At 38.0% G+C, this 7,264-nt stretch overlaps 1 pseudogene; it reads left to right on the top strand.

Annotated features, from left to right (window-relative positions):
• The first annotated feature begins 907 nt into the window (after positions 1-907).
• LOC131759898 (NADH dehydrogenase [ubiquinone] 1 alpha subcomplex subunit 13 pseudogene) lies at positions 908-1,282 on the top strand (annotated as a pseudogene).
• Positions 1,283-7,264: the final 5,982 nt, after the last annotated feature.

Here is a 7,264-nt window from a genome sequence, read left to right as displayed (position 1 = left end):
TCTTTGTGGATATAATTAAGGTAAGGATCCATATAAGACCATACAGTATTAGAGTAGGTCCTAAATCCAATGAGAATGTCCTTATAAGAGACAGAAAAGGGAGAAGAAGGCCATGTGAAAATTCATATGAAGACTGAGGCAAAGATTGGCTCCAAGATCAGGAACACCTTGAACCATCAGAAGCTGAAAGAGGCAAGGAAGTATTCTCTCCCACAGCCCTCCGAGGGAGTATAACTCTACTGACACCTACAGTTTGAACTTAGAGCTTCCAGAACTAAGAGGGAATAAGTGTCCACTTCTTTAAGTCAACAAGTGAATGATAACTTCTTACATGCATCCCTAGGAAACTAATATAATGCCCTGATCTAAAATTTGCTATTTTGGTCATTTCTGTATCTTTCTGAGAGGAGTTTGTAAGCTTGTTCTTCTACTACCAATCTTTCTCAAGGACCCTCTTTTAATTTTTAAAGGTAATTAACTTAAGGTCCTGTTTTCAAGCCTTAAAATAATTTAAAAACTCATAAGAAACTTGGCTTAATTTTTTGAAAAGAAGTTTAATTTTGGTTGTGTGGATGGGGTTTGATGTATACTATGTAAGTCAGTGATTCCAATCTTCCATTTGTAAGTGCAAACGCACTTCTACCAATAAAAATACTCATTTCATATCATGATTTTTCAGCTCCGTTTAGAAGTCTTAGTAAGACAGAGATAGGCTACTAAGATGGATATTGTAAATAAATAAAATACCAACAGTCATTTTTATGTTCTGCCAGGAGGACTTTGTTCTCTCTTATTTGCTAATCACTTATCTGTAATGAAATTAAGTTCCCTACTTTGAATGTAATGGTAAGTTCTGAATTCAAATTTTAAAGAAACAGGAAAAAGAAGGATCGAAGGCCCTGCAAGCATGGAGTCGTCGAAGGGGAGGCAGGACATGCCCCAGCTTGGGGGCTACAGCCCTATCGACTACAAGCGGAACCTTCCGCGTCAGGGGCTGTCGGACTACAGCATGGTCGCCATGGGCATCGGGACCTTGCTCTTTGTGTATTGGAGCATGATGAAGTGGAACCGCGAACGCAGGCGCCTGCAGATACACGAGTTCAAGGCCCGCGTTGCGCTGATGCCTCTGTTGCAGGCAGAGAAGGACCAGAGGCTTCTCCAGATGTTTCGGGAGAACTTGGAAGAGGAGGCGATCATCGTGAAGGGCGTGCCAGATGGGAAGGTAGTTGAGTCCGTGTTCCACACAAAATGCTGGGTGACCCCCATGCTGGGCAAACTCTGAGGGCTGCGCATGTGCATGAACGAGTAGCTTCTCAACGCCACCTATGGCTTCAAGCAGTACACCTGGGGCCTGCGCCCCTCAGACCACTGGACCCCCACTGCCTCCCCACCAGCAGAGAATAAACGCTCTAGAGACTGGCCAAAAAAAAAAAAAAAAGATAGAAGGACTCAAAGTCATTTTACATGATGGAAGAAATGGGATATATGTACCTGTGTACATGCAAACTTTGTAAAACAACTTAACCTCCTTCTGTTTGGCCTTCAGATAATAATGAGATGATTAGGAAGTAGACAATTCAGAAAAAATAATAATTGACATAAAGTTAATAAAAAGGATTTTATAATGGACCGAATTTCCTGAAAATGGAAGGCACTAGGAATTGCAGTGAGCAATCTGTTACTAGATTAATAGTTTTCTAACAGTGAGTGCCTGGAATTCCATTCTGTGGCTTAAAACATGGCAAATGTATATCTACTAAGGTTGTAAATGTGCTTGACTGTAACCTCAAGAAATAAAGGAAAATAATAGGAGCAAAGAATAAAATGTATGTAGTGCTTGGATTATAGAAAACCTTGAATGCAAGATTAAGTGTTTCTGATTTTTCTCTAAACAGTGGGGCTGGGATGTGATACTAGAAGTACTTCTTGAAGTTTTTGCATAATTATGCAATCAAAATACATTACAATAAAATGAACATGATGATAAAATTAAAGATAGTGTGAAACAAACTCCAACTTTCTTACATTTAAAAGTTTTGTTGTTGTTGTTTACATATTTGGTTTTAACAGATACTTTTATTCCCTAAAAATTTGCTGTAGAACATTCTCTCAAGAACTGAAAGAAATGGACATGAAGTCAAAAAATACATCAGGGTTAAGAAATATAGACATGGAAGGAGAATAATAAACAGGCAAACTAAAATATATAGAAATGCAATCAAATACACTAAGAAAAGTTCTTGTGGACACAAGAACTCAGTAGAATCTCATTTTCTTGATTCACATATTCTATTGCTAATCCTTTGAAGCATCAAGGGTTGGGAATTTCTATTTCTCAGGGAAATTATAAATTCCCTATAAGTCTACAGAAAATCATATGAGCGCAGTGAAGTAACAATAAAATACTACACAGGGCTGACTGTGATGGCTTAGTTAGTGAGTTTACTACTAGATGTTACTTTTAATTCATAACAATGAGAAAATTGGCTCATATGTTATAGCATAGTTACTGTGAGAAAAAAAGGGGCTTAGACACAATTTTCTATGCCTTTTGAAGCTGACTTTAGCTGGTCTGTATGATTAGTTTTGCCTGGGGGTTAGAGAACTGTTGAACATTCTGGCAGTACTAGGGCTCATTTGGCTTTCTCTATAAGATATTGGTCAATTTCAGCCTCATCTGGCAAAGACTAAGGTTGCAATTTATTTTATTTTATTTCTTAAATATTACTTGACACTTTTCATTTTTCCATTCTGAGATCAACCAAGAAGTTTTACACAAAATGGAAAAACACAATGCTCTCTCCCTGTGGTGACTTCTTGGTATTTTAACAAAGGCCGGTTGAGCAGCAGGGAGGCACGTTAAAGACAGGACTTTCCTGGCAGGTTTGTAAATACATGAGAAAACAGGCAATGCTCATGCTTTTAATACTCAAGAATACTTTATAAATTAATTGTACTAACTCTGAAAATTGCATTTATTCAACATTACTGTGTCACAAGAACTATATTATTTAGGTGCTAGAAATGAATTGCACAGCCTAACCTCAAAGAGCTTACAGTTGACGAAAAACAACAACAACAAAAAACATGTAGACGTATAAATATAAATCTATATATAAAGATGGTATAATAATTTCACAAAGAGTATGTCACATCCAGTAAGTGTTGGGATCATAGAAGGATTCAATGAGGAAGTGATATTTGAACTAAATTTTGATGACTTTTTGATGAAAGACATTAAGGAAATAGAGGGAGGACGTTCCAATAAAGGGGAAAACATATATTAAGACACATAGGCAGGAATGCCCAGACTGGCATTAGGAAAATAAATTAGGAAAGTTAGATTGTCTGGAAAGTAGGATCCATAGTAACAGAAAATATTATCTCAACTTGCAGCCTGGATTAGGCCATGAAATTATGTTAATTAATAAGTATTTCATTACAATTGTAGTAAACTTTTAGAAAGGAATTCATGAGCCAACTCAAGATTTGCTTCTCTAAAGAAGACTAAGCTCTACAGCCTGCATTCCTAATGTCCATTTCTGATTTCTCATATCTCTTATAGTTGCTATTTGGCCCTTTTGCAATAAACATTTCTCCTGATGTTCACATAATTCAACCTCATTTCCTCATAGAGCATCTGAAATCCTTGAGCATAGGGATATCTTCTTTCATAACTTTCAAATATTCATCACAGCATTTGTCACAAAATACTTAGTAACTCATCCCTAATGATGGGATTTGAACAACTAAACAAGTTTGCTTACTTTAGTAATTTAAACCTCAGCATGCATTAATATGTGCTAGGTAAAGAGAATGTACTTTCACATTACATTTTGATGTGCACTTTTTAACTTTGAATACTTTCTGAAAGGTGATATGCACCACTGCTTGCTTATCTTGAAATCCCACATGTCATAACAGAAAGCCAGATAATAAACATTTATCAAGAGACATGCAAGTAAATTGCTTAACATAGTATTGGGGCATAGAAATCCATTAAATAAATGTTGCCTAGGATTATGATTATTAATAGTGATCGTGGTAGACACAGTAGCAGTAGGAATAGTAACAGTGGAGGTGGTAATTCAAAGATATTTGAAGAGGTAAATAGATAGTTAATATAAATAAAGTCAACAAAATATGGATCATATTATAATAAATATATTACTATATTTTATGAAATTTTAACTTTTAATAAACATTTTAAACATATTAACAAATGCCACATTAAAAATAAACCAGAAATATTTCACTTTGACTTGTATTTAAACTAATTTTTGTAAATCTTTTGTTTTATGCCAAAAAAAAAAAAGTAACACTTTTTGTATGGCACTCTTTTTTGGATCATCATGGCCAATGAAAGGTATGTTCAAATTTTGTAGTCACAGAATAAAACTATTTTTTCACAGTGCCTATAATAAAAATTTACAATGAAATTTTTATTCAGCAACACAATATGGTGCAGTTTTGTTTCCTCTTTTTATTGTTAAAATGTATGGTTTATTCCAAATGATATTTAAATCTCCTTATTAATAATCCTTATTGTCTGCATAGAACATACATTTTTTATACCCCACACAGAGAAAATTTTTAGTGTTAAACAGAAAGTCTATAGGAATTTTCTGAATGAACTCAATGTTGAATTTTAAATATGTATATATTGCACAAGGAAAATTATAGCTGAAAATGGACCATTTTCATAGCTTTCCAACAAAAAAACTAAATGGTTTTAAACCTGTACCTCAGAGAAGCAATCCACTGATCATCATTTCTCTAAAGCAAGAGAGAAATTTATGTTGAACACTATTTGAAAAGCAGTTAAGGACTAGTTACAGATAATTAAATCAAATCATGTCTTTTTTAAAAAAATCCATTTTAGTAGCTGAAGTAATTTTCAGGAGTTACTAAATTTTAAAAACCTGTGGGGACAAGTAACCGCTGAACAATCATCTATAGGAAGACACTGGAACTCACCAAAAAAGACACCCCACATCCAAAGACCAAGGAGAAGCTGAATTAGATGGTAGGAGGGGTGCATTCACAATAAAATCAAATTCCATAACCACTGGGTGGGTGATTCACAGATTGAAGAACAAGTATACCACAGAAGTCCACCCACTGGAGTGAAGGTTCTGAGCCCGTCAGGCTTCCCAACCTGGGGGTCCGGCAATGGGAGGAGGAACTCCCAGAGAATCAGACTTTGAAGGCTAGCGTGATTTCATTGCAGGACTTTGACAGGACTGGGGGAAACACAGACTCCACTATTGGAGGGCACACACAAAGTAGTGTGCACAAGAGGACCCAGGGGAAGGAGCACTGACCCCATAGGAGACTGAACCAGACCTACCTGCTAGTGTTGGAGGGTCTCCTGCAGAGGTGAGGAGCAGCTGTGGCTCACCATGGGGACAAGGATAATGGCAGCAGAAGTTCTGGGAAGTACTCCTTGGTGGGAGCCTTCCTGGAGTCAGCCATTGGCCCCACCAAAGAGCCTGTAGCCTCCAGTGCTGGGTTGCTTCAGGCCAAACAACCAAAAAGGAGGGAACTCAGCCCCACCAATCAGCAGACAGTGGATTAAAGTTTTTCTGAGCTCTGCCCACCAGAGCAACATGCAGCTCTACCCAACACCAGTACCTCCCATCAGGAAGCTTCCACAAGCATCTTACATAGCCTCATCCATCAGAGGGCAGACAGCAGAAGCAAGAAGAACTACAATCCTGCAGCCTGTGGAATGAAAACCACATTCACAGAAAGACAGACAAAAGGAAAAGGCAGAGGACTATGTACCAGATGAAGGAACAAGATAAAGAGGTCTTTGGCTCATTTTACAGGGTTGCTTATATACCGCAACAGGTAGTTTTGTTCTCTCAAAAATATTCTGAGATATTCACTTAAAATTGTGGCATTCCCTTAAAATTCCTTTCTAGAAAATCCTCTAGTATTGTGAGTTTGGGGTTTCCAAGTTCACCTAATTGTGAGGATAACTGTCACAATTTAAAGGCACTTTTAAAAATAAAGGTTTTTACTCTTGCTGAGAATTTTAACACACTTTTAGATAGAAGTTTACTTGCATGCAAATTAAACTTTCTGATTCTAGTCTTCAGAGTGTTATGGGGACCAGAAATATTCAATATCATTCCTTTGAAACTGTAGCTTTTTTAAAAGAAACTTAAGCAGCCTCTTTTAAAAAAAAATTATTGGGCTTCCCTGGTGGCGCAGTGGTTGAGAGTCCGCCTGCCGATGCAGGGGACGCGGGTTCATGCCCCGGTCCGGGAAGATCCCACATGCCGCGGAGCGGCTGGGCCCGTGAGCCATGGCTGCTGAGCCTGCGTGTCCGGAGCCTGTGCTCCGCAACGGGAGAGGCCACAACAGTGAGAGGCCCGCGTACCGCAAAAAAAAAAATAAATAAATAAATAAAAAAATAAAAAAAAATTATTTATTTATTTATTTATTTTTGGCCGTGTTTGGTCTTCATTGCTGAACGCGGGCTGTCTCTAGTTGTGGCAAGTGGGGGCTACTCTGTTGCGGTGCACAGGTTTCTCACTGCAGTGGCTTCTCTTGTTGCGGAGCACAGGCTCTATGTGTGCAAGCTTCAGTAGTTGTGGCACGCAGGGTCAGTAGTTGTGGCGCACGGCCTTAGTTGCTCCACGGCATGTGGGGCCCTCCCGGATCAGGGCTCAAACCCGTGTCCCTTGCATTGGCAGGCAGATTCTTAACCACTGTGCCACCAGGGAAGTCCCTAAGCAGCCTCTTATATAACATTTTTTCTTTATGTCACTTTGTTATATATAATATAGATATCTATAGTAGTGAATTTTCAAATTTTTCACTTAATTGTAAAAATAACTCCTTTTTTTAAATTTATACCTTCCATCCATATGACAGCTGACACATCAGGTAAGTTACGATTTCAAGTTATTTTTGCCTATATACTAATGTTCATTCCAGTGCATCTCAGAAAGGTCCTGTTTTCCTTATTTCTTTTAAGCCTTTAAATACATAAAATCTGTGCAAAGAACACTCTCTTAATGAATACATCTGTCTGCCATTAAGAGCATGAAATGCGTCCCCACAGCTGACACTGATACTTCAAATAGCCAAGGGGTGTGAAGAACCATAAGCTGTAAGGGAAGAAAAGGGGATGATGTTGACAAAACTACTAGGTGCCCCTAGTAGAGCTCAAGAAGGTCAAGTGTTGAGCTGTGGAGCTCGCTTTGTGCTGATTCCTTTTTATGAACTACAGTAGTACTTCACTTTGTATACA

This window comes from Kogia breviceps, chromosome 7 (genome assembly GCF_026419965.1).
Source record: "Kogia breviceps isolate mKogBre1 chromosome 7, mKogBre1 haplotype 1, whole genome shotgun sequence".
Taxonomy (NCBI): Eukaryota; Metazoa; Chordata; class Mammalia; order Artiodactyla; family Physeteridae; genus Kogia; species Kogia breviceps.
Note: the sequence above shows the minus strand (reverse complement) of the source record. Positions and strands in the feature narration are given on the sequence as shown.